This window comes from Giraffa tippelskirchi, chromosome 6 (assembly GCF_054371585.1).
Source record: "Giraffa tippelskirchi isolate mGirTip1 chromosome 6, T2T-mGirTip1v1.2.pri, whole genome shotgun sequence".
NCBI lineage: Eukaryota > Metazoa > Chordata > Mammalia > Artiodactyla > Giraffidae > Giraffa > Giraffa tippelskirchi.
In genome coordinates, this window is record NC_137280.1 from 142,043,138 (window position 1) to 142,055,311 (window position 12,174).

General features: G+C 38.1%; 1 protein-coding gene across 8 annotated transcripts in view; it reads left to right on the forward strand.

Annotated features, from left to right (window-relative positions):
* The window catches only part of LOC145510122 (uncharacterized), an 838,825-nt gene that overhangs the window by 523,340 nt on the left and 303,311 nt on the right, over positions 1-12,174 (forward strand). The gene's annotated exons all lie outside the window — the stretch shown is intronic.

Here is a 12,174-nt window from a genome sequence, read left to right on the forward strand (position 1 = left end):
CTATGGATCCAGTAAAATCTTCATACACTGTCTTCTGCAATACCATCTTTGCTTTAAAAAGTATATATGCATAAAATCTGCCCATTCCACTAAATTGTAAGCTCTGTTAAGACAAGAGCTATATCTGTCTTATGCACCTTTGACCCCAGAGCAGGAACTCAATAAATGTTTGTTGAGTAAATCCAGACATCTTATTAAATGGGCAAGGGAATTGAAGTCCAGAAAGAGGGACACTTTTTAACCGAGGTGAATTCATGGCAGAGTACCTCAGGTCAGAGCCATGCAGCAGAGACATAGATTTAAATAATGTATAATATTGGAGGAATTTTTAAAAATGTAGTGGACAGAGACTTGTGCATGTTTTCATAATTCTGCTGAAAAAAGTAAAGAGCTAATTCACAGAACCAACTGTGATGCCAAGCCTGATCCTGTCTGGAAGAGTCTCCAGCCTAGGGAAATCCCTCTTCAGCAGCCCTAACTCCAACACTTCTGGCACTGTCGGGTTGGGGGGAATAGGGACAGAAAAAGGGAATGACAAGATGGTGGAGATCTGGGCTATAAATAGGTGGAGTAGATACGTAGAACAAGCTGAGTCAGGCCTTAATGTATTCAGGGAAATTATCCACCTGAATTACAAACCAGAGGTCATTTCTTGGGATGTTGGCACCACTATTCCTCAGGTTGACATATTTCTGAAGAGAACAAAATGAGAAGAGTGATTTTTAGTCATGAAGTCTCTAGGGTTCTGGTATCATCCTTTGCCATACATGCATCTGGGAGAAAATTCTTTCTGGTCCTAGCAATAGATAGCTTAGTGCATTTGCAAAATATGTCATGTTATAGTTTCTTTAGGAAAAAGTGATATGAAGGAGAAATTTATTTTCTGTAGGATTTTCTACTGTAATTGAGTCTAACTTTTTTTCCTAATTATAAGCTCAGTGTAGGAAAGTTGGCAAATGTATTAGCAAAAGAAGAGAAACTTTATGCATAATTCCAACAGCCCAAATAATCCCGCTCTATATATTCTGTAAGTCTTTTTAGTATTCTTCATGTTTATTTATGTAAAGTTTTATAAAAGTAAGATACTGTGAATATATTTTAATAGTGTGTTTCCTTTTAATTATGTATCATGAAAAATTTCCTATGTCAATAAGTACTCTCTAATAATATGATTTCTGTTGTCTTCTTAATATTCTAATATATTTAAACCTTTCCAACAGTCTTCTTTATTGAACATTCAAATTGTTTCCAATTTTTTGGTATTATAAATCACTCTAGACGTATTCCCTTATGAACATCTCTTATTTTTCCAAAAGACAAATTTGTAAAAGAAGAATAGGTTACTAAAAGATAATGCACATTTTAAAGGATCTTAGTGTTTATTTTTAATTAGTCTCATAAAAGTTTTATTACAAACTGACTTCAGAGTTCTCAAGTATTCTCTGCATACTACTTTCATGTTTATAAGTTGTACTACCTACTATCATGAAATTTGTTTCCCATTATGTTGATGATACTTCCAAAAGGGAAGGAATTCCCCCTCAAAATGCCAAAATAAATTCTAGACTCAAAATCATATTGATGCCCAGCTGATTATGTCCACTTTCCTCTAGATCCTTAAAAGTGGCATTCCCCAAAATACTCCAAGAGAGAAGAGTTCTATGGTGAGATAAGTTTAGGCAAAGTTGCATCTTCCATCGTTCATCAAGACCTGAAGATCTTGAAAAATCTTGCAGTAAATTTGAGGAGGTCCAAATCTGTTTAAATCAGTTTTCTTCCCTAAGGTTATTTGTTCACCAAACTACTGGGGGGAAAAAATTTCAAGTCTGCATACGTCCATGGTATGCAGTTAGAGAGCTTCCCATCTAAGCAAGCACGAAACAGTACATTATGGGGACTGTACAATACATAATTTTATTTTAATTCTATGTACTTGACCACAGGAAGTAGGGCCAAATCAGTTTGAGTTCTTGTGCACGTTGTCATGTGACCAAGCTGAAGAACTCCCTATTACCAGGCCTTATGGAAATTTCCAGTAAGCCAAGACCAATTTTTTGAAGAGCTAAGACTAGAATTCTATCTCAAAAGCTCTTTTTACTCCCCACCCCCCCAAAAAAATATAAGTTTGCTTATGACTTTGTGATTGCAAATATGTTTTCATATATGTCAACCTTCATATATATAAGTGAAAAATCATTATTTTTACCTGTTTAATTTTTGTCCCAAACTATTTTAAGACTCAAATAGAGAATAAGAGTATACTTTTAAAAAATCTCTTAGGCCAGGATTTCTCAGAAACAGAGAAATGTAAAAATCAATATTGGTACTCAGTGAGACTGTGTTTCTAAAATATCAGAATTTCACATGCCATCATTTTCTTTTTGTATTTTAGTATTTTTTAAAATTAACTCACAGTCTTCCTTATATACTTTAATTTATCCTCAACAACAAAAAAATTAAAAAACATAGATTTGGCAGTTTTATCTTTTTCTAATAGATACTAAAATAAAAACATAAAACTACCTATGAAACACCTAACATTATTCAGGTCTTGACAAACTTTTTTGGTAAAAGTTTAGAGAGTAAATATTTCAGGGGTTGAGAGCCATGGAGTCTGTGTCACAGTTACTTAGCTTTGTTGTTGTAATGCAAAAGCAGTCCTAGACAACAAGTAAACAAATAAACATGGCTCTGTTCCAAAAAACTTTTATTTACAAAGACAGACAGGAGCTGGATTTTGTTAATGGGTTGTAGTTAGCCAACCTCTGCTCTACATGAAACAAAGAGTGTATTGACATTTGCACCTTCTAAATAATTGCACTGATTCATTTTAGACACAATCTGAATGCTCTAACCTGAGCAATAATTGAACAGCAAAATCTCTCTCTCTCTCTTTTTTTTTTTTTGCATTCTACCTCTATTTTCTGAGATAGTCCCAATTTCAAGCCATGTGTCTCAAATATTGGGAAAAGATTCATCACTGTAAATCTCATAAGACTAGTATTAAAATAAAAATCAGGAACTAATCTTTGCTGGTTCAACAAAAGAATAGACATCTTGAGACAGACTAACCTTTCCTTACCTTCCTAATGAATTCTACAGGAATGTCCTACTCCTTAATTTTACCCTTGCAAAATTATTCTCCATAAGAGGGAAAAAAAGCCCATAACCCAAGCAAACTGGGCTCCTAAATTATTGACACATTAAATTTTTAAATGTTAATTAACAGAGGCTCTTATCTGAGAGCAACAAATTTGTCATTAGTTCCCAACTTTGCTGAATCTAAACTCCTAAGTATCTTTTGTTTGACTGAGTTAGTCCACAGTTTACCCTAGTGGCCTCAAGATTTACAAGAGGGGAAACTTACAAGGCTTGTCTCTGCCATGCCTGTCCATTGAGCCAACATCACTGAGCTTTGTAGATAGAAATAATATGTTTTCTTGTACAAATATGATAAACCCATCCATTCACTGCTCACTATTTTCTACCCTAGATGTTCACAAATAATAATACATCTGAATATCTTTTTTTCATGTTTACAAAGCTTTTCCAAAAATGGATAGACCCATTAAAATTGTTTAGTAATCCAAGAGCTGGGAATTATTATCCTCATTTTACAAGTGAGGAATCTCAAGTTAATCCTGCAGTTGAACTGCCAGCTACACTGTAGGGAGAACCCTGAGGCCATGCTAGCCAATTTCCACCTGCTGGATGGTGATTTCCAAGTTCTCCTCAAGGTGATTCTTTTTTCCATTCTGCTCTGCCACACCCTGATCATCTCTACCATTCCAGGCCATACTCCTAACCCAGCTCTCCATTCACCATGGTGGTCCTGATAGCATCCATTCAAGGGTGTCTGGATGGGTCAAGGTAAACACATCTTTAGTACTGAAACAGAACTCTGTCCTAATTTATTCATTAATAATGTTAATTCCCATCCTTAATTTAACACATATCTCCTAATTCTATGTTCAGTGTTTTCCTATACATTGTAGCTGATTCTGAGATGTAGAGGAAATTAATTAATATTGGCTGAATTGCAAATACAGCTTTCAGTTACAAAGAGTAATTAGATAATTAGAATGAGAATTTGTAAATTAGCATACATGGATGCATCCACTTTTTTTTTATTTGCAAACAATCTGAATAAGTCTGTCCAGAGTCCAAGAATATATAACTTAAAGGCACCTTATGTATCATCTAGTTCAACTATTACATGTTTAAAGAAACATGGGAGAAATTTGCCCAAGATCATAAATAATAGTGATAAATACTGATTATTATTTCTTACCATGTGCTTGACGTCACTCTAAATTTTATAAATGTGTTAAGTCAGGTTGATTGTTACTCCAGTTTACAAATGAAGCATCTAAGACTTAGAGAAATAGACTTGCCATAGATCATATGGGTGTTGGTGGTGGGTCTATGTGAGGACAGAACATCTGACTCTTGAGCTGCTGTTTAGCATAGTTATTCTCAAAGGCAAAGCCCAAAGTTGTGATAAGAATGGCTCTATTCTTTGATAAAAATGGCACTTTGCCTATATGGTCTTCCTCTTCAAACCCATGGGCAGTCGAACCATGAGAAAAACATCAGACACACATCTGAGGGCAATTCTGCAAAGTTGCTGATTGCCACACTACCTGAAGCATGCAGTGCCCAGGATCCATCTCCAGGGACACTAGTTTAACTAGTCTTGAGTTGGGCTAAGGTATTAGCATTTTTCAAAGTTCCTAGATAATTCAAATGTGCAGCCAGGGTTGAAATAGCACCAGGCATGCATGTTTCCCAGAAAGAGGGAGTTACTGAATCCCCAAGGGGGGATAAGGAGCACTAGGACTAGGGCTGAATGAGATATATCTGGAGGAAGGGCTTTCATTGCCCTGGGTAAGCAGATTCTTTTCACTTCAGGAAACCACCAGGGAAGAGAACACAGGGGCTGGAGTTGGAGTGCTTGAAGGCTGCTATTTTCACCTTTCCTAATCAAGAGGCTTTTTCAGAAGAGCATTTGGGGATCACTGGGCCTCTGATGGTCACCACATCCTTTGCTCAGCGAATTGTTGGCTTCCCCTGCCTTTTCTCTCTTGAATATATCTTTCTTCAATGTTTAGAGTCAATCCCACACCTAAATGGGCATTTGTCAGTTATGTAGCTGAAGATGTGTGATCAACCAGCATTGTCAGCTAAAAAGGAGGCTGGCTTCTTGCATTTAAAATGAATATTGACTGGGAAAGGAGGAGATGGAGGGGTGGAGAAAAAAATCACAAGTGAAGAAAATGGCTGACTCAGGGCAACCTCAATGCATATGGTGTGAAGTAACATTGTTAAGGGAGTTTGGCTGGGGTTTGAAATTATGCAAGAGTCTCTTTCAGCGCAACCTAAGATGTCTGGGAAAATTGCTCTGGAAATTTCTGTGTTAAAAGATATGTGTTCTTGGGAAAGTTATTTAACTTCCTTCAACCTTGTGAATGAGATGGGATTAGTATAAGATAATACCTAATTTATGGGGTTGATTAAACAAGACTCTAAGTCATCTGCCTATCACAATGTCTGGCATGCAGGACACACTCCACAACTGCTAGGGCTATCATTATTGCTCATTTTTTCTTAGTTTCACTATTGCCTGTTTAAACAAACCCATCATTAAATACCTCCTCCTCCAAGAAGGCCTCTTGGTAACACCTATGCTCCAAGAGAAGTAATCTTTCTGTGTTAAATGTAGCTCTATTTTGAAATCACCACTTACCCTGCTTTTTTGTGTCTTTGTCCTTTTTTTTTTTTAAGAACATAAACTAATTGATTACCAAGTGGTATCTCACTAATCCTTGTATTCACAAAACGTCTCATGACCCAATATTTGTGAAATTTAAATAACTTGGTCAGATAATAGATAACAATGAATGTGATAATCTTAGAGGCTCTCAGCACAAGACTTGATACATAGAAAATGTTCTATAAAGTTAGCTGCCATTACCATTTATTGTTTACTGTGATATTTCATTCATTATCTACTTGATTCCTCATAACAGTTCTATCAAGCAGATCCTCTTAATATGCCCATTTCACAGTTGAGGGTTAAGGCACAAAGAAGGTGAAGTAACTTGCCTAAGATCATGTAGCTAGTGAGGGGCAGAGCCAGGATAAGGACCCCTGGGTCCAACTATTAATATATTCAAAGGCTTGATCTTAAGCCAGGAGTAGGGAACATCAGATTTCATGCCTGAGTAGCACATGAGAAAACTGACAAGGGAGAATCAATACTAGCTAGACTAGTCCTGTGGATTTTGGCTAGTAAGGAGAGGAAGTCCATCAGTGAAAGAAATTTTAAGCTTTAACCTGTGTCAAAGTCAAGTAAAAATCAGTTAGATTTCATAAAACTACTGATCAAAGTGCCAAAAATGGTTTAATTTTTTAAAAGCACATGTAACTTCTTTTCATCTGCTTGACTGGTCAAGCCAGTAAAAACAGTAAAAGCAGTTTATTCAATAAAAACACCCACACCATCACTGTGGTTGTTGGGCCAAGTTGGCCAGCCAAGCAGACAGTTAAAGTGGTCAACCAGGTGTGGATAGAGCCTTGGAGAGAAATGTTGAAAGAAGACACTAGCAAAATACTTTAATGTCTGTAGCAGTCATTCAGAGGGTGCATTGAGGTATCTGGCTAAGGAAACTCCAGCTGCACAGGGCAAAGGAGGAGGGGGTAGATTTGCATAGGAGCCCAGGAACCAACTGAGAGAGTCAGAACTGAGCGTCTCCTCCTTTCTTCCTAAAATTCTAAGCTGTCTGGATCTGTTGGAGTATCCTGAGTGGCTTTGACCCGCTCATTTGGAGGAGAGGGCTCAAACCTTCTGAAATAAGTAATTCTGAGGGTTGAAATACATGGATCTAAGATGTTAGCTCCTTGTTACAGTCGTGAAAAGGATGGCTCTTCTGGGCCCAAGAGACAGAGGACCCTGGAACACGCCGTGATTTGGATCTTCTAGGTGTGGTGTTGAGCCTTGGGAAGCAGTTTTTTCAGTGAATTAAAACACACACACAAACACACATGTACACACACAGAGATATAAATTCCAGAGCCCAGAGCAGTTTTGCCTTGGACGAAACCAAGCATAGCATTGAAAACCTACAGGATATTCAGTAGGGATTTGCATTGGCAAGGATGGAGTACCTGGAACCCCAATGGAGTATAGTTCATTCTGGAACAACCAGCACTCTGCAGCAGCAGGGGAGTTCTCTAGGTTCAAGGAGACACATCAGAGTTTTGGCTACACTGAGCAAGAGTCATTATACATGATTTCCAACAGAATGGTCAGGAAATGGTGGGGTTGGGGTTCCTGCTAACCCAGGCAAGTCATTCAATGCATAGTGTTCTCGGGGACAGGGAAATGCTACTGAGGGGAATGTTATTCACACCTAAGATTGTAAATCTAGACATTGAGCTACTGGTGACTTTTCAAAATCCATTAGACCTAAATAGATCGATAGATTAGATAGATCGATCCACATAGGCAGACACTGAGGGTAGAAAAAAATGCCTATTTAAGAATGAGGGCAGGCCTCGAGGAAGAACGCTGTTTAGAAAAGCTACACAACTGAGATTACTTCTAAACCTGTATTTAATGAGAAAAATGAAGAAAATTAATTTGGTCAATTAGAAAATAATGAAGATGTTGCAAAAATAACTATTGACAGAAGGCCAATTAGGGATTTCTGCAGTAATTTGAGTATAACACACACTGTAGAATCAGCAGATCGTGAGGGGTTGCCTCCTAGAAGATTAGAGTTGGTATCATGTCTACTTAATTTTGGCAGTGATTTCTTCATTTAGCAAGTGGAATTGTGATCTGAAATGAACCCAAAAGCCAGACAGCAGGGTTCTAAATTTCAAAATGAGAGAAAGTTCACATAATGGTGACAATTCAGCTTAGGTATGACTGGTATTAATAGATATTAAGGGGATGGGACCTACATAAAGGATGTCCTAACAAAGACACAAAAAATAGTTCGAGGGGCAGGCCATGGTCTATCAGGCAAGTTTGCACTGTATTAACCAGCTTTATAATCAGATTATTGGAAAATAGCAGAAGTCATTCCAGATAAATCATTGCTTCTTCAGGTTATCAGAGGGGAAGGCAGTGTGCAATCTTGCTAGAGTGAAGGATGAGAACATGATTTCTTTTTGTGTGTGTATTCATCAGGAAAAAAAAGATTAAGGGCTGGATGAACTCCTGTAGAATAGGATTCCATAAAGTTTCACTCACAAATTAAAATGTTTGTGTGTGTGCGCATCTGGTGTATGTGGGAAGGTGGATTTTGAAAGAGCCTGGATGGCATCTTCCTGACAGGTGCAGAGTATTTTTAATGAATGCAGGGTTGGTGAGGTGTTATAGGTATGGGCCCAGGACTTGGTATGATTTTAAGCCCATGATAACTCTGAAAAATATTAACCAAACTATTGAGAAATGATACTGTAGGATGTTAGAGCTGAAGGAATCTTAGCAACCACCTTCTTCTGCTCATCTTCTTAGCCATTTACTGGGCCAGAGATGTTAACTCTTTGCCAGAACCACATGTTCTGTCTGTGTCACAACCTGAGCTAAAACTATATTGTGGGAGAATGACCTTTCTATCATATCATCCCACTTGCTGATGATGCCAGTTTGTGGCATCTGTTGCTAACTACCAGGCTCAATAAATAGCTTCAGAATTTGAAAATAATAAGTGGAAATTCCATTGGAAAAGAAAGTGAAAGATTAGTTCTGTGTGTGAAAATAATCCCCAATGGCCAGTCTTGACGGTTGGGCAAATGCCCTATGAGTGAGCATGCTGGATAAATGTAGTTGAGTTCTTTGTTGAATCATCTAGTAAGGGGGAAGGTATCACTCAGAGGTGCTTGTAAGGCAACATCACAAAAAAGGAAGGGCAGGGTGGTCAGGCTATACTGGTGTCCCTTATGTAAATTTTGGAAACACTTCTAGGCGAAAAAAAAAAACAAAAAACTAGACATTGGAGCCATTCCAGAGAAAAATAGCACATAATTAAGGGAATGGAATAGAGAAACTGATTTATTGAAGAAATTAAAGCAACACACTTTTATAGCTCTGTCACAAATAAGGGCATGTCTCTGACATATATCAAAGGCTTTAATAGGAATAATGAGTTAATCCAGGGAGAGATGATTTAGGCACAACATCAGAGGACAAGGTAACATGATGGGATTGGGGAATTACCTGTTGAAATGATGAAATTGTCATTTTCAAACGAAAGTGAGACAAAAACACAGCAGTTAAGAAGATGGTGCTTAGTAGCAATTTTATACAAAGCGATTTGATTTTTAGCTTTTGATGAAACTGAGCCAAGAGAATCATGCTTTCCATATTTCCTCAATTTTTGGAGAAATTTGAACTTATGACACATCATCAGTTTAATAGCAGCTATTACACGAAGGGGGAAAACACTGTATTAAATATATAGGTTGATTGCAGTCTACATCTCAGTTTGAAAATATTAAAATGTAAACAATATATTCAATTTAGAATTAGAGAAGTGGAGAAGTCGCTGAGAAGATACACATATTATCCTGAGATAGCATATAGTTTCTGTGAGTTCCATTCCTGACTACTCAAGGGCTAAGCATATAGTTGTATGATTGTCGATGGTCTAGTTATTTTGTTTGCCGTGTCCTCATTTCCTTCTCAGAGACTTTGTTCTCACCCTGGTGATTGGGAAACTTACTGATTCTTGTCACTACTGACTGGACCAGGAATAAATCTGATCTGAATAAGCCAATAAGTTCCCTTAATTTAAAAATAGAAGATGTACCAGAAAAGAAAGATGCAGTCAGTTAGATGGGAGGACTTGCAAAGTTGGGGTCAGCACTGGGTCATGGCATCGAACACCACAAACAAATCTAAATTAGTAAGGGGCAGCAAAGTTGTCAGTAAAAAAGAGTTGGCATGGATTAAGAAAAACAGATACAGTATCCAGCTAGCACCAGAAAAATTAGAAATGTACTCCATTTCCATATAGCCCCTTCTCCCAAAAGATTCAGTGTGACTCCATGAGGCAGACAAAGGAGCCTCCATACCTCACTTTCAATGCAGGTTCCTAAGTGGTTGACTAACCCAGTATCCAATCTTTGGATGCCTTTGACTTTCCCTTCATTAAGGATGCATTTTTATCTCAGCCAGCTTCACTGGGTATCTGTCCCTGGCAACTTTAATCCCTTTCTCTCTGCTCCTGCCCATTTCATTAATGCTTCCCAGTTATAACACATTAAGAAAAAGCTTTTCAGAGAAAACTCATGATGCTGACACAGACTAGATTGTGATATGTGCTCAGTTGCTTCAGTCATGTCCCACTCTTTGCCACCCCATGGACTTTAGCCTGCCAGGCTCCTTTGTCCATGGGATTATCCAGACAAGAATACTGGAGTGGGTTGCCATTTCCTTCTCCAGGGGATCTTCCCAACCCAAGGACTGAACCCACGTCTCTTGCATCTCTTGCATTGGCAGGCAGGTTCTTTACCAACTGCGTCATCTGGGAAGCCTTGTGGATTGTGACATGGGCTGTAGTAATCCTCCAAACAGACTGACATAATTTCTGATGCTGAAATAACTGGCCTCAAAACCATTGTCTCAGCTGCTGGTATGGTTGTGGTACACACTGGGCCAACCCTTGTCTGGAAGCCAGGTGCCAACTCTGTGTGTGTTTTCTGGACCTTGCCTTTCACAGATCTGATTCTCATGTACTGTAGGACTCATGAATTGTAGGGCTCCTTAGACCATGGCCAGCCTCCCTCACCCCAAACTGTTTACCCAGAACACTGGGACCAACATTTATGTTCTTAGAATTTATAAGTCTTTCCTTCCCAGTAGCCCTTGTGGTTGTCATTTTGATAACAGGCCATTCTGATTTCAAGAAAACCTCATTTTCTGTTCTGAATTGCAGTGCCTTCTTCTGCAGTAGTTTACTAAGCAAGCGTATGGGCTGTTTGCTACGCTTTCAACCCTCATGCATTTTTAATGATTTACAAGGAAAAGATTTTTCCCCTCTTTCTCTTTTTTTATAATAAATTTAATGACTTAATACACATCAAGTGGAATTGTTGGTTTGTGGTGACGGTTTTATAATTCCAAGTTCAAGGGTTTTTTCTATTTAATTATGCACAATAACTCTCATGGAATATAATGCAATAACAAAAACATGCACCGATGTTGGCATAAGAGCCTGTTGTTTATTAGTATTGGTTCTGTACTTTATGTTTGAAATAAAATATTTGGAACTAATGTTGGCCATGTTTTCTCCAAACCAGATAAAAAAAAAAAAAAAAAAACTTTCTCCCTGAAAATACCATGCTCCAATCTTCAGCGATAAAAGCCAGCAGCTCTTGAGATAGCAAATTAAATTTTATTTGTAGAAAGCGCTGTGCTGTGTTTTGTTGCTTGCTCAGAGTTATTTTTTAATACTAATAATTTAATAAAGTGGAAGACCGATACATTGACCTGTGTTCTCCAAGGCACCAGAGTATTTCCCGGGGTTAAAAGGCATAGCTTGCTGAAAGGTTGTTTGTTTTACATTCTAACCTATTACTTATTTCTCTTGCTTTCTTGCCAGATCTAGCCTTAGCTTGTGAAATCATTTTTGAATTTTAGAAAACATAAAATGGTTGAATCTTCAGAGTCTGCCGGTCAGACGTCTAAAACACTGATAAAGACTGCTTTTTCTAAGAGCCAGCACATTTGAATTTTGTACTGATGAATAGTAAAGTTATCTTCACTCCATTGCTTAAAAAATAACTTAAGAGCTTCTTGGTAGAAAGGAAGTAGACGTCTAGTCTCCTAAGACAAATTCAGCAAGGAGACTTGTTCAGTATTTCCACCCTGCATTATGCTTCATTTACAAGGTGAGAGAAATTACCCAGAGTCTGCTTCTGGAAAATCTAGGTGCAGGGTTCTAGACTTAGATAAGTGTCTTGAGAGTCAGGGTGTTTTGCCTTGGTGGAGAAGGACGAGGCTAAGGGCTGCAGAATGTTTAGCTAAGCTGGAGCTAGAAGATAATAGCTAAACATAAAGCCAAAGGCAAAAGCCAAGCAATCATTCTATCTGAGGCATCTGTCTCAAGGAGCTAGGTAGGAAGCGTGTGTGTGTGTGTGTGTGTGCGCGCGTGCACGCAC